Here is a 27997-nt window from a genome sequence, read left to right as displayed (position 1 = left end):
AATCCTTCACACCTCCAAGAAGAAGAGTTTTGTGCACTAATCCTTCTTTCACCTGATCATCTCTGTAGCTAGGCATTGTTGGTGACATTCCCTTCTGTGGCCCACACTCAAGAAGAGGGTCTCAAACTAGCTAAAGTAAGTCCCTTATGTAACCCTAACTCCTTTGCCTTCTGGAATATTATATTCCAAGCCCTCCAGTTCTTTAATTTGGAAGCTGCCAAATCCTGTGTAATTCTGACTATAGCTCCATGATATTTGAATTGTTTCTTTTTGGCTGCTTGAGTACTTTCTCCTTGACATGGAAGTTCTGGAATTTGGCTATGAAGCTCCTTGAAGTTTACATTTTAGGATTTCTTTCAAGGAGGTGATAGGTGAATTCTTTCAATTTATATTTTTGTCCTTTGGTTCTGGGACATCAGGGTGGTTTTCCTTGATACTTTCTTGAAAGATGCCCAGGCTTTTTTCAACAGTGCTTTAAATCATCCCTCCTGGATCTATTTTCCAGGTTAGTTATTTTTTTTTCCCAATGAAAAGTTTTACATTTTCTTCTATTTTAAAAAAATCTTTTGGTTTTGTTTTATTATATTTTGGTGTCTCATGGAGTCATTAGCTTCCACTTGTCCAATTCTAATTTTAAGAAATTATTTTCTTAAATAAATATTATTTACATTTGGCCAATTCTATTTTTAAGGAGTTATTTTCTTTGGTAAATTTTTTATCTTTTCCCATTTTTTGTGTTTCTTTTACCAAGCTGTTGACTCTTTTAAAAACTATTCTTTTGCATTAATCTAATTTCTTTTTTCCAATTTTTCTTCTACTTTTAAAATTTGCTCTTTAAAATCCTTTTAAAGTGCTTCCAGGAATTCTTTTTTGGCCTGAGATCAGATTGCATTTTTCTTTGAGGCTTCACCTGTAGCCATTTTGACACTGTTGTCCTCTTCTAAGTTTGTACCTTGATTTTCCCTGTCACTATAGTAACTTTCTTTAGTCAAGTTCCTTTTTTGTTTTTTGCTCATTTTTTCTGCCTATTTTGTGACTTGGTATTTTTATATGAGAATTGTTCTCTGCTCCTGCACTGTCCCAACTTTCTATTGTCAGGGCTTGGGGCCTTGCTGCTGGCTTGCACTGGAGAAAAGGCCTCCATGCTGGCTTTTATTGGGTGGTGGGGCCTCCCTATTATCCTGAGGAATCTGTTGTACAATAAGAGTAGAAAATTAGGTTGATGCTGAATCTTATCAAGAGGATATGTGTGTTCTCTCTTCATGAGTAGAATGTGAATGTCTGAAGTAAAACCTACATCTAGCTAACTGACTCCTGGCCACTCAGAGAAAAATTTTAAATGATTCCTATGTCCTATTATGGAAATTCTCAGAATTTTTTCAAAGAAAAGTCAGTTGATGGCATTATCACACAATCCAGCAATTCTTATTCATCACCCATAGTACTGATACCAAAGTAGAATGGAAAGATATAGATATGTGTAGACCATTGGACTTTGAACAAAAGTAGTGGACCAGTACATCATTCCATGTGTTCATGATGTTCTGGATTGTCTGTTAGGCAACCAATGGTTTTCAGTCTTGGATTTACATAATGAATAGTATTCCTTTGTCTGAAGAAGAGAAAAAAAAACAAAGCCTTTTATCGGTCTGGCTGGATTTTACCAGTTTGAATATATTCCCCTAGGGATCTCAGGAGTACCAGCCATTTTCCTATGGCTGATGGAAAAATTGTTGGTGGCATAGACTACCTAGAAGTGTTATTATAGATTCATGTCATTATATATTTGGTAGAACTCTAGAAGAACATGAGGGATACTGATGAAAGTACTGGATCACCTGGAGGAAACTCGTCTGAATTTTTCAATTGACAAGTAATCATTTTGCAGAACTTCTCTTAAGTATGTGGACCATATTATATCCTAACAAATTGTAGGCACTGATTTAGAGAATGTAAAAGCCTTTTTGAAATAGAATTTTAGAGATTTAAGAACTTTGGTGGTTATTATTGCAAGTTTCTCAGAACCCATGTTGCTATTGCTAAACCATTGAAAAACCTCACTTGTGTGTGTGCAATTGAAGAGAACCAGAACCAAGATAGGCAAAATTGTCTTAAAATTTATAGAGCTTTTTGGAGATAGATGGACAGAAAAATGTGAAAAAATCTTTAGGGACTTCATAAACTTCTTCAACTGCCTTATTAATATACCAGAATCAGCTTTGTTGGCTGTTGTTTAGTTGATTAATTGTGTCTGAGTCTTTGTGACCCCATCTGGGGTTTTCTTGGCAAAGATACTGGAGTGGTTTGCCATTGACTTCTCCATCTCATTTTATATATGAGGAAACTGAGGCAAAAAGAGTTGCCCAGGGTCACATAGCTAGTAAATGTCTGAGGCTGGATTTGAATTTAGGTCCTCCTAACTCTAGGTCTAGTACTCTACCCACTGCACCACTCAGCTGCTTATGTTAGTCCAATTGACACTTTTGTTCTCACATGGATGTCAACCTTGGAGTTGTCTTGTACCATGTAAGCTTCTGCAGTCTGCAGTCAAAGTGCACTGGTATTGATTCCCAGGTTGCTCATTGCAAAATCCTCCCAGAAAGTTTGAAAAGAGTAGAATTAGTTTTCATTAGTGATGATACTCCAGTTAATATTGGACATACCCAAACCATAGTAACCATCTTCCTTTTGATGCCAACAACTTTCTTAGATTCCCTAAGCTTGCTATGGGGTATCCCGGGTTAATTTCCAATCACTCAACACAAGTGCCACTTAATTTTTTTCTGGGACTATTTTGTAAACAGAAAGGTTGCCCGGTCTCTCACCAGAGACCAATTACTTTTACTAGCAGAGGTTTGAGTGAGTCTCATTACTCTGCCCACAAGCTTGAGTTCTTGTCTTTGAAGTAGGCTAGGCTATTACTAGGAAGTGCAAATGTATCTGAAGAAAAACCCCACTGACATTCTGGCCAGTTATGAATTAGCATATACTAGAGGCCTCGTAAGTTTAATGTGGATGCTGATACCTTATCCAGAATGCCACATGATACTAGAGCTCGGGTGATTCCTGAAGATGGCATGAGAACAATCTGTGATACCCAATAATTTGGACCATCACCAAGTGGAATTGGAGCTAAGGGTTTCAGACTTTTAGCAGATAGCATGTTTAATGCATATGCAGACCTTGTTTCATTGACTTATCTTCTTTGTCACTTTTGTCTGTAGGGAGATGACCAGAGGTGAGAATGACCAGCTGATATACCTAGAGAAGTGATACAAGCCAGAAATATAAGGTAATGACTCTAAAAATCTTAAGTTCCAGTCAGCAGAGGGCACCTTCCTACTGAGAAGATGGCAGAAGTTGGAGTTGTTCCACAGAGAGCCGTCAGACTGACTGATCTCATTGATCCCACTAGGAAGCAGATGGTGCTATCTGGAGCATACCACCCAATAGCCATGAATATCTTGCACGATGACTTTGGACATATGGGCCAAGAAAAAAAAAAAACCTTTGGAGCTGAAAAGAAACAGATTTTATTGGCCCAAGATGGCTGCAGATGTCACCAAGAAGTGTGAAACTCATGCCAGATGTGTACAAAGAAAAATAGTACAAACTTGTACTGTATATCTGGAGAATATGAATATAAACAAGCCTTTGGTGTGCATGTTAATGGTTGATTTTCTATTTCTGGAAGGGAATAGTTAAAACATTTCACTTCTTAATGGTGACTAATCATTTCACTAAGTATGCACAAGCATTCCCACCTACATACCAGAAAGCATCTATTGCAAAAATGTGGTGGGAGAATGTATTTTTTAATGTATGGGTTCCCTGCTGGGATTCACTTTGACCAAGGTAGCAGCTTTGAGGTCAAGCTACTGAAGGAAATATTGGATTCAGTAGGTCTCAAAAAGTCTAGAAATACTTTATATCATTTACAATGATACATATAGCTTGAACATTTTAACTGAACACTTGAACGTGTTAGGAACTCTGAGAACATAGTAAAAGTCCTAGTGTATTCAACATATCTAAAACAAGTATACAATTTCACAAAGAATGATATTTACTATAGGATTAATATCATGGCTTCTCATATTTGGGCACGAAACATGCCTACTACCTATTGACTTCTCCTTTGGGACCCTGGATGAAGGAGATGGTATGATTACTGTTACACAATGTATTTCTCAGCTGACAGAAAAACTGGGAGAAACCAACTAGTCACCAAGCTGGATTTTGCTGCTAGAATACATTCTTAAGATCTTCAACAAGGGCACAGTGTTCTTTTGAGAAACCTAGGTGGCACAGTGGATAAAGCACTGGCCCTGGATTCAGGGGGACCTGAGTTCAAATTTGACTTCAGACGCTTGACACTTATTAGCTGTGTGACCCTGGGCATGTCACTTAGCCCTCATAGCTCCACAAAAAAAAGAAAAAAGAAAAGAAAAGAAAAGAAAAGAAACCTTGGCATTCAAGGAACTTATAAGTTAATTGATGTATAGAAAGATAATATGTAAAAAGCTGTTGAGAGATTGGGTAACTTGCCTCTTTAAAAAATAGTCCCGGAGAATTTTAAAAACAAAAGACAAAATAGCCCCTGAGAATTGAGTAGGCCCTGTCAAGACAATTACCTATATTTTATAGGACAGTTCATTAGATTCTCCAATGAACTGGTAGAAAAAAAAATACGGGGCAAAGGACAAGATCCACCAGTTTTAAAAATACTTTTTATACAGATATGTCTATTGAAAATGTTTTCAGTGGAGACTGTATCCACTACTACAGGGCATGAGACAAGCTCTTGAACTCATAAGGTATTTTTCTGCTAAGGGTAAGAACACCCTTCTAAGGATTGCTGTTTACTAACCAATGCTCAGGGAAAGAGGCCACCAGAGATTTGTTTAATATAGTAGTGGCCCTAGGAGAATAGGATCCAGCTAATGAAATTACATTATTTCAATTAAAAATTAGTCTGAGGTTTGTTAGCCTGATGAAAAAAATTGATGGTACAGGACTCCATCACATGGACAGGAATTAAGTAGTATTCAGAATGGTCTCTTGAGAAAAACATAGTGAGAAGCTATTGTGCTTATTAATTTATATACACTGTATATACCCGCCTAGGGGAAGGAAACCCTGATTTTAAACCTCTGCTGCCTTGCGGCTATACCCATATATGGGAAAGGCTTCGGGAGTTAACCCCGAGGAAAAATCAGGAGTCGGAGTCCCTTAGGCAGTTGGATGTTGGACATCACATCCCTCTGGCAACTCCTGTAGTGGCACTGGTGCCAAACTGTATTGGCTCTGCCTCTCCTTTGGATCCACCAATGTCGCTGAGAGGGAAAACCTGCTGCATGGGCAACAGCTTGTTTTCCATATTGATCCGCCCAGGCCAGCACCCTGGAGAGGACACTCCAAGCTACTCCTCATGGGGTAGATACAACACGGGATGTGGCAGTTACCAATTATAAGTCACTCAGGATCTGCTGCTCCCCTATCTGACTGCACAGCCACACTGTGGCCTGTGGCTCTTCAAGGTGCTGATCCATGGTCGTCCGCAACTGGTGGAGGCATACTATAATGTATCATAATGTTCTGGAGAAGGAAATAGCAAAGCAGTACAGTATCTTTGCCAAAAAAAACCACCCAAATGGAGTCACAAAGAGTCAGACATGACTGAAAAACAACTGAACAAAAAAAATCATAATGTTCTTTTCTGATGGTTTTTTAATTTTTAAAAATTAATTAATTATTTTTGTGGGGCAATGGGGGTTAAGTGACTTGCCCAAGGTCACACAGCTAGTAAGTATCAAGTGTCTGAGGCCGGATTTGAACTCAGGTACTCCTGAATCCAGGGCCGGTGCTTTATCCACTGCACCACCTAGCCACCCCTGATTGTTTTTTTTAAATAAACATTTTTATTTATAATTTTGAGCTGCAAGTTTTTTACTTCCCTCCCTTCTGCCTTCCTCTCCCTCTCCCTGAGGTGGTAAACGATCAGATATAGGTTATATATGTGACATTATGTAAAACATTACCATATTAGTCATTTTATATAACAAAACAAAAGAAAAAAATGGAAGAAAAAGTGAAAAATAGTATGCTTCAGTCTATGTTCAATAAGCTGATTCAGAGGCTCTGGGGGTCTCTTCTCTAGTGAGGCCTTCCTGGGACTGGATCTCTGTGAGGGTGACTGTGGGGTTGAGCTCCACTCCTGTGGACAGTAGCTCCCTCCTTCTGACCTTCCAAGCCATTTTTGGTTAGAAGATTTCAGCACATTCTTCTGTGGGTTTTGCTGCTCCAGGCGTTGTCCTATAGCATTATTTGGATGTTTTTTTGAGCAATTATGTCATGAGTTTGAGAGCTCACTGCTTTTTCTCCGCCATCTTGGCTCTGCACTCCTGTACAATATTCTCTCTCTCTCTCTTTTTTAAAAATTAAATTAAATTAAATTTTTTTTTTTTTGGTGAGGCAATTGGGGTTAAGTGATTTGCCCGGAGTCACACAGCTAATAAGTGTTAAGTGTCTGAGGCCAGATTTGAACTCAGGTCCTCCTGAATCCAGAGCCGGTGCTTTATCCACTGCACCATCTAGCTGCCCCTACAATATTCTCTTGATTCTACTCACTTCATTATACATCAGTTCATATAGATCTTTCCAGGACTTTCTGAAATGATCCTGCTTGTCATTTCTTATAGCAAAATAATATTCCATCACAACATATACCATGGCTTGTTTAGCCATTCCAGAATTGATACACGCTCCTTTGATTTCCAGTTCTTAGCCACCACAAAAAGAGCTGCTATAAATATTTTTGTACAAATAGATCTTTTTCTCTTTTAGGGGGATGTCTTTGGGACAAAAACCTAGCAGTGGTATTGCTGGATCAAAGGGTATGCACAGTTTTATTGTCCTTTGGGCATAGTTCCACATGGCTCTCCAGAATAGTTGGATCAGTTCACAACTCTACCAACAGTGAATTGGTGTTCCAGCTTTCCCACATCTCCTTAAACATTCAACATTTTCCTTTTTAAAAATATTAGTCATTCTGATGGTTGTGAGGCAGTACCTCAGAGTTGTTTTAATTTGTATTTCTCTGATCAATAGTGATTTAGAGCATTTTTTCATATAACTCTAGATAGTTTGGGTTTCTTTGTCTGGAAACTACCTGTTCATATCCTTTGGCCATTTATCAATTAGAAAATGACTTGTATTTTTATATATTTGACTCAGTTCTCTATATAATTGAGAAATGAAGCCTTTATCAGAGATACTTGTTACAAAAAGTCTTTCCCAGGTTTCTGTTTTCCTTATAATTTTGGTTTCATTGGTTTTGTTTGTGTAAAGGCTCTTCAATTTTACATAATCAAGATTATATATTTTATATTTTGTTTTGCTCTCCATATCTTCTTTGGTTCTAAATTCTCTCCTTATCCATAAATCTGCCATAAACTATTCTATGCTCTCTTAATTTGTTTATGGTATCGCCCTTTATGTGTAAATCATATACCCATTTTGACCTTAGTGAGATATTAGTCTATACCTAGTTTCTGCCATACTGTTTTCCAGTTTCTCCAGCAGCTTTTGTCAAATAATGAGTTTTTGTTCCAAAAGCTTGTATCTCTAGGTTTATCATACGCTAGATTACTACAGTAATTTACCATAGTGTAATTCATACCTATTCTATTTCACTGACCCACCAATCTCTTAGTTAGTACCAGATCATTTTGATAATTACCAATTTATAATAGTTTACGATCTGATGTTGCTAGACCACTTCCTTTTGCATTTTTCATTGATTTCTTTTATACCCTTGAGCTTTTGTTCTTCCAGATGAATTTTATGATTTTTTTCTACCTCTGTAATTTTTTTTGATAATTTGATTGTTATAGCACTAAATAAATAGATTAATTTAATTAGGATTGTCATTTTCATTATATTTGCTTGGTCTTCCCATGAGCAATTATCTGATTTTTTTATCATTAGATTTTACATATGTAATGTTTACTTCTTCAGATTTTATAATGTACTTTTTTTTTTTTTTTTTTAGTGAGGCAGTTGGGGTTAAGTGACTTGCCTAGGGTCACACAGCTAGTAAGTGTTAAGTGTCTGAGGCCGGATTTGAACTCAGGTACTCCTGGCTCCAGGGCCGGTGCTCTATCCACTGCGCCATCTAGCTGCCCCCTATAATGTACTTTTAATATTACCATGTATTTGACTATTTTCCAGAAAATGTAATATGTAAACAAAACTACATATAAGTCCATTCAATTAAGCATTTGCTGAAGAAACTATCTACTTTTGATATTGGGTGCTTGCATTCCCCATTTCTGCTAGGATTGGGAAACACTCAAGATCTTCGGTAGGTTCTGTTCAGTTCAGGGCACTGATGGCAGCCACTTCACTGTGGTCCCTCAATGGAAGTACCAGAGAGAAAGTTCAATAACTACACAATCTGTAATGAGATAAAAAATTGTCCTTCTTTTGTAATTGATTCAGTGTTCTGCTGAAGTAGGGGAAAAAGTGATGGGAACCAAGGGATGACCCAGTCTTTTCTACATGATTCCAAAGTGGCAAATCATTCAACACTTGGGACATATGGCCCAAATTCCTATAGACAATTAGAAGGGGGCTCATCTCTTTGTTCACATTCCACTATCTCTCCTCCTTTAAATACTTTCTGTCTTTAGAAAATCAGTGGAAGTATATTTGGCATGTTTGTCTGCAATCTGGCTTCTTAAAAGTTCTTGGGAAAGTCTCTCTATTTGAGTGCTTCCTCTAGTGCCTTGTATTAAAGAATCTCAACAAAGTCCACACAGCAAGGTTCATAATGGCCTCCCAAATACTGTATAAAGAGTCCCAAGCAGTTTGTTTAACATAGTTCTTAGATAATTCCAAAATTAATAGTCTCGATGGAAGGTCCAGGTCTACCATAGCTGAGAGAACTGGAGATAATAATAAATGCCAAATACAAGGTTATGCAAATTTGACCAATGACATTTTATATTTTTTCATCTCAGCACATGGTTCTTAAATACCCTGAGAACATTCATATCTATCTCTATTACCTGAATACCCCTTAGAATCTTTACTTCTTAATCCCACTCTGTCTGTGATGACCCCTTTCTATCCCATTTACCATGAAGCAGAACAGACACAGGGTGCAAGGTTTCCACATCAGGTCATCTAATAATCCTGGACTCCCTTTCTTCCACATTACCTTTTCCTCACCTCAGTCATGGTCTTTTGGTTTAATCCTGCCAATTAATGCCAAATGTTCTGACTCAGCTGTGTCTAGTAGTTCAGGCTTGAGATTGGAGGGGAATGAGACATTTGTAGACCAACTAACAAAGCATTTACTTAATAATAACATAGAAAGTTCATTCAGCAAAGATACAGTGTTGATTAAGTTGGACAGAATTCCTCAGCCTCCTCACTTTGATTGGTAACATCCTAGTTTGGAGTGTACATTAGGACCAAGGAGTCTCCAATAACTTGTATGCTGCCATTTTATGTTTACGTGACCAGGAAATGGAATGGTTCAAGATTTAATCCCCTAGTGAGGATTCCTGAACTACTGGACAGACTGCCAAATCTGGCCCACCACTTGTTTTGTATGGCCCGTGAGCTGAGAACAGTTTTTACATTTTAAAATACAATAAAATTTTATTTAAAATTATAAAAATTGCTCTTAGCCCAGGGGCTATATAAAAACAGGCAGTGGGCCAGATTTGGCCCATGAACTGTAGTCTGCCAATCCTCACCTTAGAACATTTAAATTTTGAAGATGTTTTCATTGCCTTTTAAGGAAAAACTAAAAAAAAAAATAGGAGAAAATTCAGGAAAAAAATTTAGGGAAAATGTGGCAGGGACCTTAGTAAATGTTGCTCTTACTACAAATAGAAGGATGAGACATATCTAACAAGGTTAAATTTATGAGACTATATGAAACATCTCTAATCCATCAGATTGGGGAAATCCTAGTGTGGGAACTCTGTCTATTAATGTAGATCACAATTTGTCTATATCTATCTTATAAATCCTAGGGAATTTCTTTTTTTTTAAATTAAATTAAATTTAATTTAATTTTTAATTTTTTTTTACATATAAGGTATTTTATTTTTTCCGTTACACGTAAAGATAGTTCTCAACTTTTGTTTATACAAGCTTTACAATTTCAGATTTTTCTCCCTCCCTCCCCTCCCTCCCCCCTCTCCTAGACAGCAAGTAATCTGATATAGGTTATATCTATATATCTATATAGATATAGATCTATACATACACACACATATATATATACACACATAATAACATTAATCCTATTTCTGTATTAGTCCTGTTATAAGAGAAAAAATCAGAGCAATGATGAAAAACCTCAAAATAGAAAAAAAAAACCCAACAGCACCAAAACCAAAAGAAATAGTATGGTTCATTCAGCATCTATACTCCACAGTTCTTTTTTTTTTCCCTTGGATTTGGAGATCCTCTTCTATCGTGAGTTCCGTGGAACTCTTCTGTACTATTGCATTGGTGAGAGGAATATAGTCCATCACAGTAGATCAACACTTAATGTTGACGATACTGTGTACAATGTTCTTCTGGTTCTGCTCGTCTCACTCATCATCAGCTCACGCAAGACCCTCCAGGTTTCTCTGAACTCCTCCTGTTCATCATTTCTTACAGCACAATAGTATTCCATTGTATTCATATACCACAACTTGTCCAGCCATTCCCCAATTGATGGGCATCCCCTCAACTTCCAATTCTTTGATGCCATGTATAGAGCAGCTATAAATATTTTTGTACATGTGGGTCCCTTTCCCCTTTCCATGAGGGAATTTCTTGATGCCTATAGAGGTTAAGTGACTTTTCTAGGTTTACACAGCTAGTAAGTGTTAGTGAGATTTGAACCCTTCTTTTCTTGACTCCAAGCCTAATGCTCTATTCCTTCACTATACCATGCTTCCTCTCTGAATTAAATTTAATAAGGATAAATGTAATTTCTTATACTTGGGTTAAAGAATTAGCTTTCCAAATATATGGCTTAAAATTGTCATAAAAGATTTGAAATAAGGTTTTAATTTCCATTTTTTTTTTAAATGAAGAAAGGTTTAGCAGACTACAAGCTTAATGGCAGAAAAAAAACCAACCCCAAACAAAACAAAAACCTAATTTAGGCTGCATTTCCTCCCTCCCTTCCTTCCTCCCTTCCTCCCTTCCTTCTTCCCTTTTCTTCTTTTTTTCTCCCTCCCTCCCTTGTTCCCTTCCTCCCCTACTTCCCTCCTTCCCTCTCTCCTTCCTTCCTTCCTTATGGCCACTGAGGTCCCATCTCTGAAATTCTGCATCTCTATGGGACAAGAAGTAACAGGAATGAGAATAAACATTCCCAAACTTCCCATGGATCTAATTCATAACAGGAAAACAGGCTCCTTTCTATAGGTCAGGTAGAAGGAATACAAAAGAATATGCCAAGTCCTTAGTGGTATAAGAAAGTTTACCACATACCTCTGAATTATTTCTCTTATCTATGGGCCCCCTTATGGTCCCCAAACAATTAAAAGTCAATAATAAAAGCCAAAACTTGATTTATAATTTTTCAAAACCCAACAAATGAATGACAGCAATAATGAACCTATGTATATGCCTGAACTTTAAGCAAAAGAGCAATGGCAAGCAGTGTGGCATAACAGGTGCAGATACTCAGTTGTAAGAGTCAAGAAAACTTGGATTCAAGTCCTGCTGTTGATACATATTTTCAGGATGAATAAGGGCAAGTCATTTAAATTCTAGGTGATCGAAGCCACTCTCTATAAAGAGTAATAGAGGAGTGGTGACATTAGTGTAGAGAGTTTCTATACTTGGTGTTCACTAATGGAATCATAGGTCTGAACCAAAAAGCAAAAAGTAAAAAATAAAGCATATTCATCAGTTACAGCCACAGAAAATAATCTTTAAACCCTATTTATCGGGAATCTACTATGCATGTGGTAATGTGATAAATGTAAATAAAACTGGAAGGATTTCTGGAGTTTCCCATGGTTGAATCTCAAAGCTCAAAGAAGAGTCATTCCGACTATCCATAGTCATAAAATAAATTTTGTGAAGAAAGTCAATGAACTGTCATCTTAGTTCTCATTAACTTTAGGGAGACCCTAGATGAGACTTTATTCTAATGTCTCTGGATAGCAACAGGAGAAAAATCCTCTAAGTGTTTCATAATGCCTCTTGCTGCCCATTAACTTCCTGCCCATTTAACTTTTATTCTCAGGCTATGTAAAAGGAACTTCATAGCACAGGGTTTTTGGAGGGAAAAAGCTATCTAACTAAATGGCTCTGCCTTCTCTTATAGTAAGAATTTTCCCTTTTATTGTACCTGATTGGTGCCGTTCCTGTCTGTCTTCTAGAGAGATGCTGGCATTTGCTCTCTTCTTCTGAGTCTCTGGCTTGTTTTTACTAGTGGACATGAAATTGATGAACCTATCCCCTTGTAATTGAAAGCTGAGGGTTAGGCCACCAATTTCAAGCTTGCTTTTGGGTGAAATCTAGCCATTGGTGTACTGAAGTCAACTCATAGTGGATTGAGAGAGCTGATTATTTAATTTTCAGTGTGAGCATTTACACCTTGGAAATGGGAAGATGCCATAAATATTAATAATGTCTATTAAACTTAAAAGTGTATCATAAGTACCTCCCATGGCCCCCATAGATGGTTGTTAAGCATTTGCTAGAACTCCATGAATCCATTATATCCATGTAATAACTAATTGAAAAACCACCCAGAGCTTACTAACTGTCAGGTACTATAAGTGATGGGGTTATAAAGACAAAAATCAAAATCTCTGCCCTCAAAGAGCTTACTATCTGCAGGGGGAAAGAACCTCCTACCCCCACATAAGCAAATTCAAAGTAATTTCAAGAAATGTCGAGAGTAAGTCATAACATCACTTCCCAATATCACGGTCCTCTTCAATAATGAAGGACAAATAACATAGCTTTATTACCTAAAAAGTTTATTAATAGGTAGTTTTCACTTCCCACTTCTACCTTTTCTCTTCTACTTGTTCTATCTACGGTTTGAAACATTATCTTAGCACTTTGGGTTATGGATGAAAGGAGGCTCTTGCCTGTTCAGTTTTTTCAGGCCTCCCTCAGCAGCCCATTCAGGCTGAATGCTCAGCATTCTGACATCTCAAGCAATCATAATGTTCTGGAATAGATTTAGTTCTCCCTGAACTAACTTAGTGGGAGGCTGAGGTAGGTGTCCTAACCTCACGTATCAAGCTGTGATAATTGACTAACCCAACATAAACAAGGGGGTTATAAAAGATTGGGTTTACTTAACTTGGAAAGACAGTTATAAAAAAGAGGAACGCAGCTATAATAAAATATGTGATGCAAAATTGGACCCAGTAACAATTGTAGTCAGCACACAGAATTTCTTGTCTCTATTCTCCCACAGTGAAATTTGTTCAGAGTTCTCATCACAGTAACCAGCCCAAGGTGAGGATGTCACTGGGTCAGAGGAATAATGTAAGCTGTCACTCTGACTGATCTTATCCAAAAATGCTGTATCAGCCCAGAGGTGGCTTGGGCCAGTGTCAAAGCAGGACTTGTGTGTCTTGGGGCTGCATGTTTATTTCACATTTTATAGCTTTATTTATTCCTGACTCTTTACTCTTCTATTTTACAACACTATGTACCTAATCCCATCTACTTAAATACTATCTATACTCACCACGTTCAGGCTACTTATCTGTGTATAGCAGTCAGGGCTTAGTGGGCTTCATAGCAGAACCTGGCCAAAGCCCACAAATGGACTCTCTTTCCAGGGCATGTAGTATCTCCTCTCCTCCTTTCTCCTTCTCCCTCCCCTCTCTCTCCTTCTCATTCTTCTACTCCCTCACTTCTCTCTCTCCTCTTCCCTTTTCTTTCTTCCTCCCCTTCCCTTTTGCCTCTCCCTCACTCCCTTCTCTTTCCCTTTTTCTGCCTCTCCCTCCCCATCACCTCTTTTCCCTGTTCCTTTCTTTTTTCCTTCCTCTTCCCTCCCTTCTCCCTCTTTTCTCCCTCTCCCTCCTCTTTCTTTCTCTCCTTCATCTCTTCCTCCTCTCTTTCCCTCTTTCTCCCTCCCCTTATTCTCCTTCTCTCTTTTCCTCCTCATTTCTTTTTCCTTCTCCTGCCTCTCTCCCTCCTCTCACTTTTCTCTCTCCTCTCTCCTTCATTCTCTCTTCCTTCCTCTTCTTCTTTCCTCTCCCTCCCTTTTCCCCTCTTACCTTCTCTCCCTCTCTCTGCCCTCTTCTCCTTTCTACACTCCTCCCACCTTCCTCATTCATCCCCCTTAGCTTTATTGAGTAATTGAGTTTCTATAAGTGGAAAAAAATTACTTCTGTTTTATCTTCCTGATTAGTGAATGCCAAACAAATGATCAGTCAATGTTTATTGAATACCTTATGTATGCCACTATGGATAGGTGAAGTAGAAAGAACATTAGATTACTGGAATCAGATGTCACAGATTAACGTCTGGAATCTTTCTTTACTTATTATCTGTTTAACTATGGACAGGTTATTTCATCTCTGAACTTTGGCATTCTTGTGTAGAAAGTGGGTTTAATATTTACATTTCATATCTCATGGACTTGTCAGGAAAGCATTTTATAAGCTTAGAATCATAAATTTTAGATAGGGAAAGTTCAGAACACAGAAGTTCATATGTCTAATCTAATTTTACAGATGAGGAAACTGAGGCCCAGGAGAGGTTTTGACTTGCCCAAGGTCATACAATGGTATAGTGGGGGTAATCAAGTCCAGGCCCTGTGACTCAAAATTCACTTGTAGTACACTTGTGCTACATGTAAGATATCATGAGATACACAGTGTATACTGCGTTGTCAGAAAAAACACAAGTCCTCCCCTTAAGAAACTTATAATGATTTATAGATATGAAACAATTGAAGAACAAGAGAAGAACTTGGACTGCTTTTTCTGAGGATGTTCTGCTACAAAGATCTTGGAGTTCCATTTCTCAGTCTTTAAGTTAATATCAACCTTTGTTACTTGGAACTTCACATACTGACTTATCCTTTTTCTGTGCATCAAATTTGTAATTATTTAAAATCTATGCTTCTGAAATGGCTTGAATAAAATTGTGATTGTCCTTATCTCATCCCTGGAAGACATCTGGTTCTATCATGGATTTGTTTTTGTTTTAAAATAATAATTCTTAGCCAGCTTCCTAAGGTTTTATTATTTTGAAATGCTTGAGTTCTAGTGTGCGGGGGGTGGGAATGGAGGAGGAAGAGAAGTTGGAACACAAATTTTTTTTAAAAATTGATGTTAAAATTTGTTTTTACATATATTTTAGAAATAAAATTCTATTCAATTAAAAAAAAGAGGAAAAAATTATTTTGTACTTTTGAATATAAACCAGTTCACCACCCATGCTAAGTAGGGGAGAGTCATCCATATTTTCTATAAATAGAAGGGGAGATGACTCCTAATGAGTGGAGAGAATGATGACAAAATGCTGTGGATATTTGGAAGATGTGGAGTTGGGAAGAGCTTATTGGGAGAGAGAAATATGGCTTGACACATTATTTTGGAGGGAGATGTATGAAAAGACTGTAGTAGTTCCTGAAAATATTTCTCCCTAAAATACCCCTGATTTCCAGCTTGCCTATTTAAAGATTTCAGAAACTTTTTTTATGGGCGAGATTGGAATGTCTAAACTTGGTCTGAATTGAGATCTCATCTTACTTCCATCTAAAGCTCATTCATTCTTGTGTATTTCTTGGAATATTCTAATCTGTATAACTTTTCATACTTCTGATTGCTATTTGCTTAAATAAATAGGTTTACTCACTATTTCACATTTTTTGTGGTGATATTTATTTAGTGCATACTCATTTTGTCTTGTGGATTCTTCTGTGTGACCAGCATTTGGTGGGAAGTAGCTAAAAATGGTGGGTATATACTTGAAGCTATACTTTCCCTTAATAGTGACTAGTTAAGTGGCTTTTGTTTTAGACCCTATTTCATTTCTAAGTCAGTAATATTTAGGGGGCATATAGCTATAAATCTGGCCCAATACCCATCTTGGAGGCAGACAAGGGAAGAAGCCAACACCCAGCCACAGCTCTTCTCAAGGTGTAAATCATAACCTCCCTTGCAGAGGGTTGGGTCAGATTCTAGAGCTCTGTCTCTGTCTTTTTCTCTCTCCTTCCCCTCCCCCTAGACATGAATAGACAAGAATCAATGACTCCCACTTGTTGCAGGGGGTAGGCAAAACCTCTACACCATAAGGAAATTCCATTAGGAGTTCCAGGTGAAAGCTCACAGGTCATTTGTGTGTCCTTTCCAGGCTCACACTTTTAAAATGAGTGTTCTCCAATGTTAATTTAAAAGAATTTTATTCTTCTGAAGTTTTTTTCTTTTTTGTCCTTTAAGTCAGATGTACTTTTTCTACTTTTGGTGCATAATTCCTCTTTGATTTTCTTTGTTTTGAGAGTTAGTGAAGACTGAGAAAAGTGTCTAATCTACCATTGTGTTGGTCCCATCCACTACTTAATATTTTAAAATGTTGTCAATTAATCTTTGCTCTAGATTTTACTTTTCTTATATTGAGAGTCAATCTATTATAGAGGAGAAAGGACCAGCCATTGACTATAGAGTAGTGAGGAATCCTGGTTCTTTTTCTAGTTCTTCCATTTATCTTTTTAGGGACCTTGGGACAAGTTATTTAACATCTCAAGGCCTCAATTTTCTCATTTGAAAAATTAGAGGATTGGACCATATGACCTTTAATATTCTTTCTAGATTTAAGGTTGTATCATTTGTCCTGGGGCAGTTAGGTAGAGCAGTGGTTAGAGTATTAGGACTGGAGTCCCAAAGACTGAATTCAAATCTGTCCTCAGACACTTACTAGCTGTGTGATCTTGGGCAAGTCATTTACTCCTGATTACTTCAGGGAAGCTGGAGAAGTAAATGGCAAACCACTACATAATCTTTGCCAAGAAAACCCCAAATGCAGTCATGAAGAGTCAGACATGACAGAAATGACTGAATGACAACAGCAATCATTCCTATTAAATGATATATTTAAAGTCTGTTGTTACATCCTGAACTGGGAGGATTTTGAGGACTTTTAAAGTTGATCCAGGTCTCATTAAAGAGAGATGGCAGGAAAGTATCTTTCTATTTTTTGCTTAACACTGTAGGGATTTCTTAGGCTTTGGGGTCATGGCCAGCTGATACCATTGAACAGAATTTCCTCTTGCTCCTCTTCCTTGGGCTATGATCAGTTACATTATCTTCTATTTGAGGGATATTTGGCAACATCTGGTATATTAACCCCTCTCAGACCTGGCAGTTTTAACTATCTTTCTTCTTCCAGGGAATATTAAAGGTAAAGGAGTATTGATAGTTTTCATGGATTTCTGCCATCCACAAGAACTATTTTGAACATTGTGAAGGAAAGATTGTTGTAGTGAATCAAACGTAGTTGGGAGAAAATGCTATTAAGGACTGTGATCCAGAGTACAATGCTGATGGCATGTAGACACAGCGGATAATGAGCTAAGCCTGGAGTCAAGAAGACCTGACTTCAAATCCAGCCTCAGACATTTAGTAGCTTTGTGACTCAGAGCAAATAATTTCATCTCTATCTCAATTTACCTCAGTTTACTCATCTGTAACATAAGAATAATAATACCATTTACTTTCCTGTGTTATTGTGAAGATTAAATGAGATAATATTTATAAAGTGCTTATGTTCCACAAATTGTCACTCCTCTGCTAATAGGACAATTCTCAAGGAACAGGGGTTCCTATTTTCTGGGAAGCAAGATTCAAGTGAGGGAGCTCCTAGTGTAGGGGCTCCCAAATTTAGTACTAGTCCTGGTCAGCAAATGATATTTTATAAGAACTGCCTACCACTATACCAGACCTAGTTTTGGGGATACCAGAAGAGAGAGATGGACTTCTAAGCATGTCAGGGGCAGAGTTATTGGCAGTGCATTGACCCTTACCATAGCTAGCAGTCAGCAGTGGGAGAAGCACTTGTTTCAAGAGAAGGCAGTTAAAGTAATATGAAACAGGTTTTAATAACCAAAAAATGGCAGGAGAATTCTAAGAAGTGTTAGATGTATCCAATATGTTTGAAGGAATTTGCTGTCAAATCATGTTTCACACTTAGAGAATATAAACACCAGCAAACCAGTGGGATTTGTATGTATTGACTTTTATCTCTGGAAGGATGTAAAAAAAAAATATATAAGCAGCATCTTATTGGTGACCATTTTATCAGGCGTACTCAAGCATATTACAGAAGTAAAACTGAACAGGCCTTGAATTTGACTAAGTGGAAAAGTGTGTATGTGCTGTAAAGATGGAAGAGAGAGCAGCTCACTTATCCAAGAACCAAAAGCTGCATATTCTGAAAATAATGGCAAATAAAATGCACAGATAGATGACCTTGAAATTATATATTATACCTTGTTCTGTGAATAACCATTAGATGCTTGGGACAATTTGCTGTCTTTTGTTCTGTCACATTACCTCACACAGGTATTTAATCCAAAGTAACCCCTTAGAGTTATTTTATCACACATTCACTATTTTATCTTGTAGCTCATAGTTCTTAGGACTGTTAATGACCTGAGAAATTCTTTCTCTAAAGTGCTTGTAAACAAAGCAACAAAGAAAGGCTTGTTTTCTCTACAATACCCGATCAGGAAGTAGAAAGATTTTATGGTTTCTAAGGAAGAACACAAATATTTCTCTGTATATGGTTTCCCTGTCAGGATCTATTCTAACTAGGGTCAATAGTGAAATCAAATGAAGTGTTGGCTTTGGCAGAAATAGAGAAGTCTAGCATCATACCTTACTATCTTTTATCAGACATATATTTTAGTCACTCCCTCTTGAACATGCTGTAGACTTTGAGGCCCGAGCAGAAGTCTCAGAGAAGTTGACATATGGCTTTTCTGGTGCATATATATGATGTCGAGGCATGATGTCACTGGCTTTGCCACAGGCTTGTTGATGTTTGAATAGAGAGGCACATTTACCCAACAATTTGTGCTTTAGAGGGAAAAGACAGTACATGGCTGAGCTGAGAAATCATCTAAAAGAGACTCATCAACCAGCTAGTACCTTCAGTTAAGAAAAGCTTTGATAGATACATTCCGCAGTATAATGCTCATGCTATTGGGAACATCATTGAAGGCAGTATAGAAGGAACTAGCTAGTAGAAAGGGAGAAGTTGAAAGTTAGAAAGAGGAAATGATTGAGGTTGGAACCTGATGAAGAAGGCAGGCAGGAATGGTATTAAGACACTTGTAGAGAGGTTGGTCTTGAAATGAGAAGGGCTACCTTTTTGCCTGAGACTGAGGAAAATGAAGAGTGAGTAAAGGGATGTCAAGGGGTTTTGAGATGAAAAGAAGAGGTGAAGATGGAACTCATGAAGAATGGCCACAACTTTTTCAGTAATGTAAAGGGTGAACTTCTCAAATAAAGAGATGTGATTGGAGAAGCATAGGAGGCTTAAGGAGTTAAGATATGATTTGGAATAGCTTCTGTAGGGATTGATATAGGAAATAATTTTTCCTGAGAAAAATAAAGAAAGGTAAGGAAATTCAAAGTTGTGATTAGAGCAAAGAATACCTTTAGGAGATGTAAAGAAAGGAACAATGGAATGATGGAATTTATGGTAAGTTAAAAAAAAGTTAGGCTTTGAAGGGGAGTGGAACATTTACAGCATGGCTGAGGTGGAGTGAGATAGTAGGTCACATGATTTAAGGATAGCGAACAATCAGAAAGTCAATGTCCAAAGGTCTATAGAACTGTTCATATCCTTTGATCCAGCAATACCACTGCAGATTTATCTCCCAAAGGCATCTCAAAAGAGAAAAAGACCTATTTGTGCAAAAATATTTTTTGTGGTGGCTAAGAATTGGAAATTAAAGGAATACCTATCAGTTGGGGAATGGTTAAACAAGCTGTGGTATATGATGGTGATGGAATATTATTGTGCTATAAGAAATGACAAGCAGGATGACTTGAGAAAGGCCTGGAAAGACTTGTAGGAACTGATGTATAGTGAAGTGAGCAGAACCAAGAGAACATTGTACACAGTGACAGCAATATTGTTTGATGAAGAACTGTGAATGACAACTATTTTCAGCAATACAATGATTCAAGACAATCCCAAAAGAATAATGATGAAGCATACTATCTACCACCAAAGAAAGAACTGATATTGATTGAACATAGACTGAAGCACGATATTTTTCACTCTTTTAAAATATTTTTAATTCAAGTTTTCTTGTACAAAATGACTAATATGGTAATGTTTTACATAATTACACATGTATAATCTATATTTGATTGCTTACCACCTTAAGGAGGGGGGTGAGGATGGAGGGGAGGAGGGATAGAATTTGGAACTCAAAACTTTAATTAACAATGTTTATTAAAACAGAATTGGAAAATTGGGGAGTTTGAAGAGGATGGTGAGTTGTTATTGAATTCCGTTAGAAAGGAGGGCTTGTTGTATATTTGGGGACCTGTCTACAATAGCCACCTTGACTTCAATGATGTATTTATTCTAGTCAATATGTACAGGGTGTTCCAAAAGTCATTTGGGACACCACACACATATATGTATGTGTATATGTATGCATATATGTACTATATATATTATATACAAATATTTGGGCACATATTTGTTATATATGTATACACAAGTGTCATATACATTGTGTGTGTATGTAAGGGGCAACCAGGTGGCACAGGGGATAGAATGTTGGGTCCAGAGTCAGGAAGACTCGTCTTCTGGAGTTAAAATCTAGCCTCAGATACTAATTAGCTGTGTGATCCTGGGCAGGGCATTTAACCCTGTTTGCCTCAGTAAAATGAGCTGGAGAAGGAAATGGCAAACTACTCCAGTATCTTTGCCAAGAAAGCCTCAGATGGGGTTATGAAGAGTTGGACATGAATTATATATATATATATATATATATATATATGCACACACACATGTATATACTTTTTTCTAAGGAACCTAAGTCCTTTTTTTCTAAGGGAATTCAAAAATAGCTCACCATCTTCTTCAAACTCTTTAACTTCCCATGACCTACTCCTTTACTCCATATCTATCTATTCAAATACATACTATGTATGTGTGTTTGCGTGTGTTTGCGTGTGTGTGTGTGTGTGTGTGTGTGTGTGTATTAGTTGCTATTTGGGGCAGATAATGAACTCAGCCCAGAACTGAACAGAAGAAGGAGGAGGAGAGTATCTTGAATTGCTTTTGGGAAATTAAAGAGGTCTTTAGATGACCCCAAGCAGATTGCAACCCATCTACAACTTCTCATTCTGTACAATTCTTGTCCATGTTTTTCCACTGATCTTCATTGCATCTTTTAATAGAACATGATTATCAGTGTAGCACGTGGGTTATCCATCTGTTACACTTTTGATATATGACCAGCCTACTGCCTTTTACAGTCTTCCATGTCCTTGATAATATCTCATGCCACTTTGTGCATATAAGTCTTCATTAGAAATATAATTCTATTACTTATACCCAACATGTGTCTTTCTGTTGCCCTTTGGGTCAGTTATAGCTTCAATTCTTGTGAAGTCATGGTATTCCATTATTCTTAGCCATATGGTCTCACCAAGACAATATTTTACTTTTTCAAGTCTTGGAAATTATAATTATTTCAACACTCTTTTGCCAACTCAGGGGGCTTAGAAAGTTCACCGACCTAACCAAAATGAATTGAACCTGTACTTTGCTCTTTCACAGCTTCTTCCTGGTCCCTAGTTATAAATGGCTTTGCTTACTATAGCCTGCTGATTTCTTGTCCTCAGGTTATTATCAACCTTTGTTAGTGCCTAATGAGGGCCCATTTTCCTCTAGGCCTGTGTCTTTGAAGTTTTGATACTAAGTCTACTGTCCTCCTTATTGAGCTGGAGATGATTACCTTAATGTGTCCCCATCTGGCAGATAAATCTTGCTGGTCACTTGTCTCCAGTTCAGTCCTGAGACTGTCTCCAGAATGATGAATAGCTTCTCCTACCCACCATTTAGACACTGAATCATTGAGGTATCATTGCATACATCATTCGAGCAAATCAGATCAAGCCCAAATCAAATCCACTATGTACTTAAAAGAGTCATTTCCAGTATAAAATATAGGATATGTCAAAGTGGATCTAGCAATCATGGAGATGAACACATTATGGCTAATGTGATCTTAGGCTGCTGCATTAAGAGGGGCATAGCTTCCAGGAACAGGGAGGTGATCATTTCACTGTACATTGCCCTCCTCAAACCTCATCTAGAGTATTGTGTTCAGTTCTGAGCACCATAGTTTAGGAAGAACTTTGATAAGCTGGAAAATATCCAAAAATGGGTAATCAGCATGGAGTTCATGGCATTCAAGGATTGATTGAAGGAACTGGCCATGTTTAATCTGCCAAAGGGAAGATGGGAAGATGACAATTGTCTTCAGTATTTGAATGAATGCCTGTCTTTTGGAGGAGAGATTAGTCTTGTTTGCCCTAGAGGGTAAAAGTTGAAAAGAGGAAAATTTAGATGATGTCTGGAAAAATTTCCTAAATATTAGAGCTGTTCACAATTGGAATTAGTTGCTAAGAGAATTGGTGGTTTCCCAAGTGGAGTCAGGGCTGTTGGGTGGGTATATTACAGTGGTCATTCCTTTGATGTACACATTGGTCCCTTCCAGTTCTCCAGTTCTGTGGTACTTATCTCATTTAAGAGGAACAGACTTGATGGCAGAGGATTTGAACATACCTTTATTTTTCCCAGTAAACAAGCCCAGTTACAAAATGTAAAAGGAAGGGTCTTTAAAGGACTCCCTCTCCTCCATTATGAATAGGAAAAATCTTAGGATCATAGTTCTAAGATCAGGGACTCAGTCTTTCTTTTGTGTCATGCCCTGTTTTGGCAGCCTTTCGCCCCTTTCTCAAAATAAATGTTTGTAAATGTATAAAATAAAATACAAAGGATTCCAAAGGAAACCAATTATATTGAAATATAGATATCAAGATTAAAAAAACAACAACAAACAAGTTCATGTACCCCAGGTTAGGGTTTGGAGTTAGAAGGATCCACTGAAGTCAAGATGAAGAGAGAGGCACAGTGATAGTAAAGTGATTTACCTAAGGTCACATGATTAGTAAACAGAAGGGACAAAATTTGAATCCAGGATCTTTTTTCCACTGTATCAGTCAATCAACAAACATTTATTCAGTATGTGCTATCACAGGCACTGTGCTAGGAACTGGGGATACAAGTATAAAGAATGAAAGAATAACTACTCACAATGAGTAAGTGCTATTCTAGCAATAGAGACAACAAATACATATAAAATATGTGTGGCATAAATGTAAAGCTTATAATACACATACATACAGGCAGAGATACACATATATATGTAACTGACATAATAGCTAATACTTACTAATATTTATATTAGTGCCACACATTTTACAATTATCTTACTTAATTCCTACAACAATCCTGGGAGGTAGGTGACCAGGCCTACCCTTTCTACGGCAATTGAATTTTCTTTGCCATGCTTCATGTATATTTTGCCTTCTTAGACCCAAACCTGTTGCCTTGGTGACTTGGTGTGTTTTCTTGGTAACCAAGATGGATTAAAGGTAGGAAGCTGCGAATCAAGAAGACATGATGAGAAGGAAGAGATTAAGATGACAAGGATAGACTGGAGAGAAAGTAAATATTTTTTTTAAAAAAGCTATCGGATTATAAACTACTAGGGAAAGTGGGGGAAAGAAAAGGTGTTGTTTCATCTTTGTCTTTCCAGCAGACAGCACAATGCTTTGAATATAGTAGGTTTTCACTATATATTTATTGAATTGAAACTGGGGAGATTCAGAGCAGTAACTCGTTTAAGTTGATGTGCTGAGTACATAGGAAGACATAGGTCAGTTCTAGAGAGAAACTATTCAGTTCAGAGTTATCATGGGGTTGCTAGGAAATATGGATTTTGCCTGAACCTGGGTTCAGTTTATATCTGGTGCTGGGGTAGGTTGTTCTTCATTTCATTAATCATGTTCAAGTATCTATAAGAAATGCAGTAGTATAAGGAACCCAGTAAAATATAAGTTCCTTGAGGGCAGAGAATATTTTCATTGATGTCATTGTATCCCAAGCACCTAGCACAGTGTCTGGCATATAGTAGGTGCTTAATCAATGCATTTTGAGTTTAATAATGGTCCGTTTTTTTTTTCAATTGAATGGCAGGTAAGTGGCATATTGAAAGGAAAGCTGGACCTGGAAGAATGAAATAAGTATTTATTAATTACCTACAATGTTCCAGGCACTATGCTGAGAACTTTACAAATATTATCTCTTTTGATCCTTAAAACAATCCTAAGAATTGGTGCTATTGTGATTCCCGATTTACAATCAAGGAAACTGAGTTAGAGAGAAGTTAAGTAACTTGTCTATGGTCATACAGCTAGTAAGTGTCCGAGGATAGCTTTGAACTCAGATCTTCCTGATTCTAGAACTAGTGCTCTATCCATGTGCTACCTAGCTGCCTCCACAACCTGGTTAGGGAAGTCAGGAAGACTTCCAGCCTTAGACACTTACAGGCTATATGACCCTGAGCAAGACACTGAATCTCATTTTGCCTCAGTTTCCTCAAGTATAAAATGGAATTCATGGTAGTACCTACCTTCCAGGGTTATAGTGAGAACAGAATGAGATGATATTGGGGGCAGCTAGGTGGCACAGTATATAAAGCACCAGCCCTGGATTCAGAAGGAACTGAGTTCAAATTCGGCCTCAGACACTTTACACTTACTAGCTGTGTGACCCTGGGCAAGTCACTTAACCTTCATTGCCACCCCCCCCCAAAAAAAAAGAATGAGAAGATATTTGTAAAGGACTTTGCAAACCTTACATCACTATATGAATGCTTTTATCAAGCTATTAATAGTTATACAAAATGCTTTAAATCAATAATAATTAAAAAATGCAAATTAAAAGAGTGCAGGAACCAACGTATCAGATTGGTTAATGTTACAGAAAAGGAAAAAGACAAATGCTGGAGGATAAGGGGAAAAATAGGTAAACTAATGTACTCCTGGTAGCACTGTGATCTGATCCATCCATTCTGGAGAACAATATGGAACTATGCCCAATTGGCTGTAAAACTGCATACTCTTTGACTCAGCAATAATGATACTAAGTCTCTATCCCAAAAAGTTAAAAGAAAAATGAAAAGCACTCATATGTATAAGCATATTTATAGGAGCTCTTTTATGGTGGCAAAGAACTGGAAACTGAGGGGATGCCAATCAATAGGGGAATGTCCGAACAAGTTGTGGTATGTGATTTATTGGAATATTATTGTATTGTAAGAAATGATGAAGGGCATTGTTTCAGAAAAACCTGGAAGACTTATATGAACTGAGGCAAAGCGAAGTGAATAGAATTAGGATAACACAGTTCAGCAGTATTAAATAATAATCAACTGTGAAGACTTAGCTATTTTGATCAATACAATGACCCATGACAATTCCAATGGACTTATGATAAAAAAATGTTATACTCCTCTAGAGAGAACTGATAGACTTTGAGTGCAGATTGAAACATTTTTATTTTCACTTTGTTTTCCTTAATTTTTTGCAACATGGCTAAAATGGAAATATGTTTTGCATGACTTCACATTATAATAGGTATTATATTGCTTGCCTTCTCAAGGTGCTGGAGTGAGAGAGAAATTGAAGCTGAAAAATTTTTTAAACGAATGTGAAAAACATACACAGAAGATAAAAAATGCTTTTATCAATTCATCATCTATCTATCCATCTATCCATCCCTCCATCTATCTATCCATCTATCTATCTATCATCTGTATACATTTGTTTATTTATTACTAGAAAGACTGCCCTGGACTCTGTTATTTTCTACCCTGTCGAAGTGGGCTATACCTGGGCTGATGACAGAACCTTAAGGGGTCAGGAAAGGAATGAGTAGTCAGCAAAAGATGCAAGGAAGCTCTTAGAAAGAAAGGAAGACAATCAGAGCTATGTAGTATTTTGAAAATCAAGGGAGAAGTGTATTAATAGCTGGAAAAAGGTCAAGGATGATGAGGCCAAATAAAAGGTGTTTTTGTTGTTCATTTGTGGGGCAATGAGGGTTACGTGACTTGTCCAGGGTCACATAGCTAGTAAGGGTCAAGTTTCTGAGGTCTGATTTGAACTCAGGTACTCCTGAATCCAGGGCCAGTGCTCCATCCACTGTGCCACCTAGCTGCCCAGTGTCTGACTCTTTTTGACCCTATTTGGGATTTTCTTGGCAAAGATACTGGAGTGGTTTGACATTTCCTTCTCCAGATCATTTTACAAATGAGAAACTGAGGCAAACAGGGTTAAGTGATTTGCCCAGGGTCACACAGCTAGTAAGTGTCTGAGAACAGATTTTAACTCAGGAAGATGTCTACCTGACTCCAGGTCTGGTGCTCTATCCACTGAACCACCTAGCTGCCCAAGAAAAGGTCTTAAATATTTATTAATTTAAGGAAATGCAGTCTTGATAGAAGGTTGTGAGGTAGTGGGAAGTAAGATAACTAGGGCCCAAGGAAACAAAGGTAGTGAGGAAATGGGGACACTGGATATAGACTCTCTCCCTTCCTTCTCTCTCCCTCTCTCTCTCTCTCTCTCTCTCTCTCTCTCTCTTTTTCTATCTACACACAAACACACACGTAAATGCATATATATATATATTTGTATACACACACACACACACACACATATATATGTATCCACACATACACACATGTATACACAGACACAGAAACACTTTTTTTTTCCCATGGAAAGGGATAAGAAAGATGGGATCATAGTTTGATAGACTAGAAGCTTTTGGAGAACTGAGTCAACCTGAGGACGGTCAGATGGAATTAAATTAGTGGAGATACAAAATTGAAATCTAAAAAATGAGTTAAAATAGTGAGGTCAATTTACTAAAAGGAAGCTTAGTAGAGCTAAGTACAAAGTCCTCTGTAGCTTGTTTTCTATGCATTTTTTTCCACATAGATTAAAGTTAAATTCATGGAGATATTTTCTTCTTTCTTTCTTTCTTTCTTTCTTTCTTTCTTTCTTTCTTTCTTTCTTTCTTTCTTTCTTTCTTTCTTTCTTTCTTTCTTTCTTTCTTTCTTTCTTCTTTCCTTCCTTCCTTCCTTCCTTCCTTCCTTCCTTCCTTCCTTCCTTCCTTCCTTCCTTCCTTCCTTCCTTCCTTCCTTCCTTCCTTCCTTCCTTTCTTTCTTTCTTTCTTCTTTCTTTCTTTTTGTTTGTTTTGTTTTTTGCAGGGCAATGGGAGTTAAGTGACTTGCCCAGGATCACACAGCTAGTAAGCGTCAAGTGTTTGAGGCCAGATTTGAACTCCGGTCCTCCTGAATCAAGGGCCGATGTTCTATCCACTGCACCACCTAGCTGCCCCATGGAAATATTTTCAATGGTAATTTGACTATCTGGATCATTTGTATGCACCCACTCAGGAATTGAGACCTTGTAAAGTCAGCTCAGCTCTGACTATTCAGTTTTATGCTACACTAACAGATCTGGCTTTGTTTGTTTATTTTATTTTGTTTTTGAAGATTTCAAGATCAATATGGGTCAAAACTATAACTTGCCTGCATAAATAGATCCATTGTATCCAGAACAAAAGGAAATTGATAATCCCACTGTACTCTGTTCAGGCCAGACCACACATGAAATAGTGTATTGCTTTCTGAGTGCAGCATTTTAGAAAGAACATTGATAAACTGAAGCCAGTCCAGAGTAGGGAAATAGGTTAATAAAAGGCCTGGAGCTTGTGATATATGAGGGTTGGTTTAAGGAAACACAGACATTTAGCCTGGAAAAGATATTTAGGGAAACTATGATGTCAATTTTGAAATATTTAAAGGACTGTCATTTTAAAGAGGGATTAG

This window comes from Dromiciops gliroides, chromosome 2 (genome assembly GCF_019393635.1).
Source record: "Dromiciops gliroides isolate mDroGli1 chromosome 2, mDroGli1.pri, whole genome shotgun sequence".
Lineage (NCBI taxonomy): Eukaryota > Metazoa > Chordata > Mammalia > Microbiotheria > Microbiotheriidae > Dromiciops > Dromiciops gliroides.
This window is presented reverse-complemented; position numbering follows the sequence as displayed.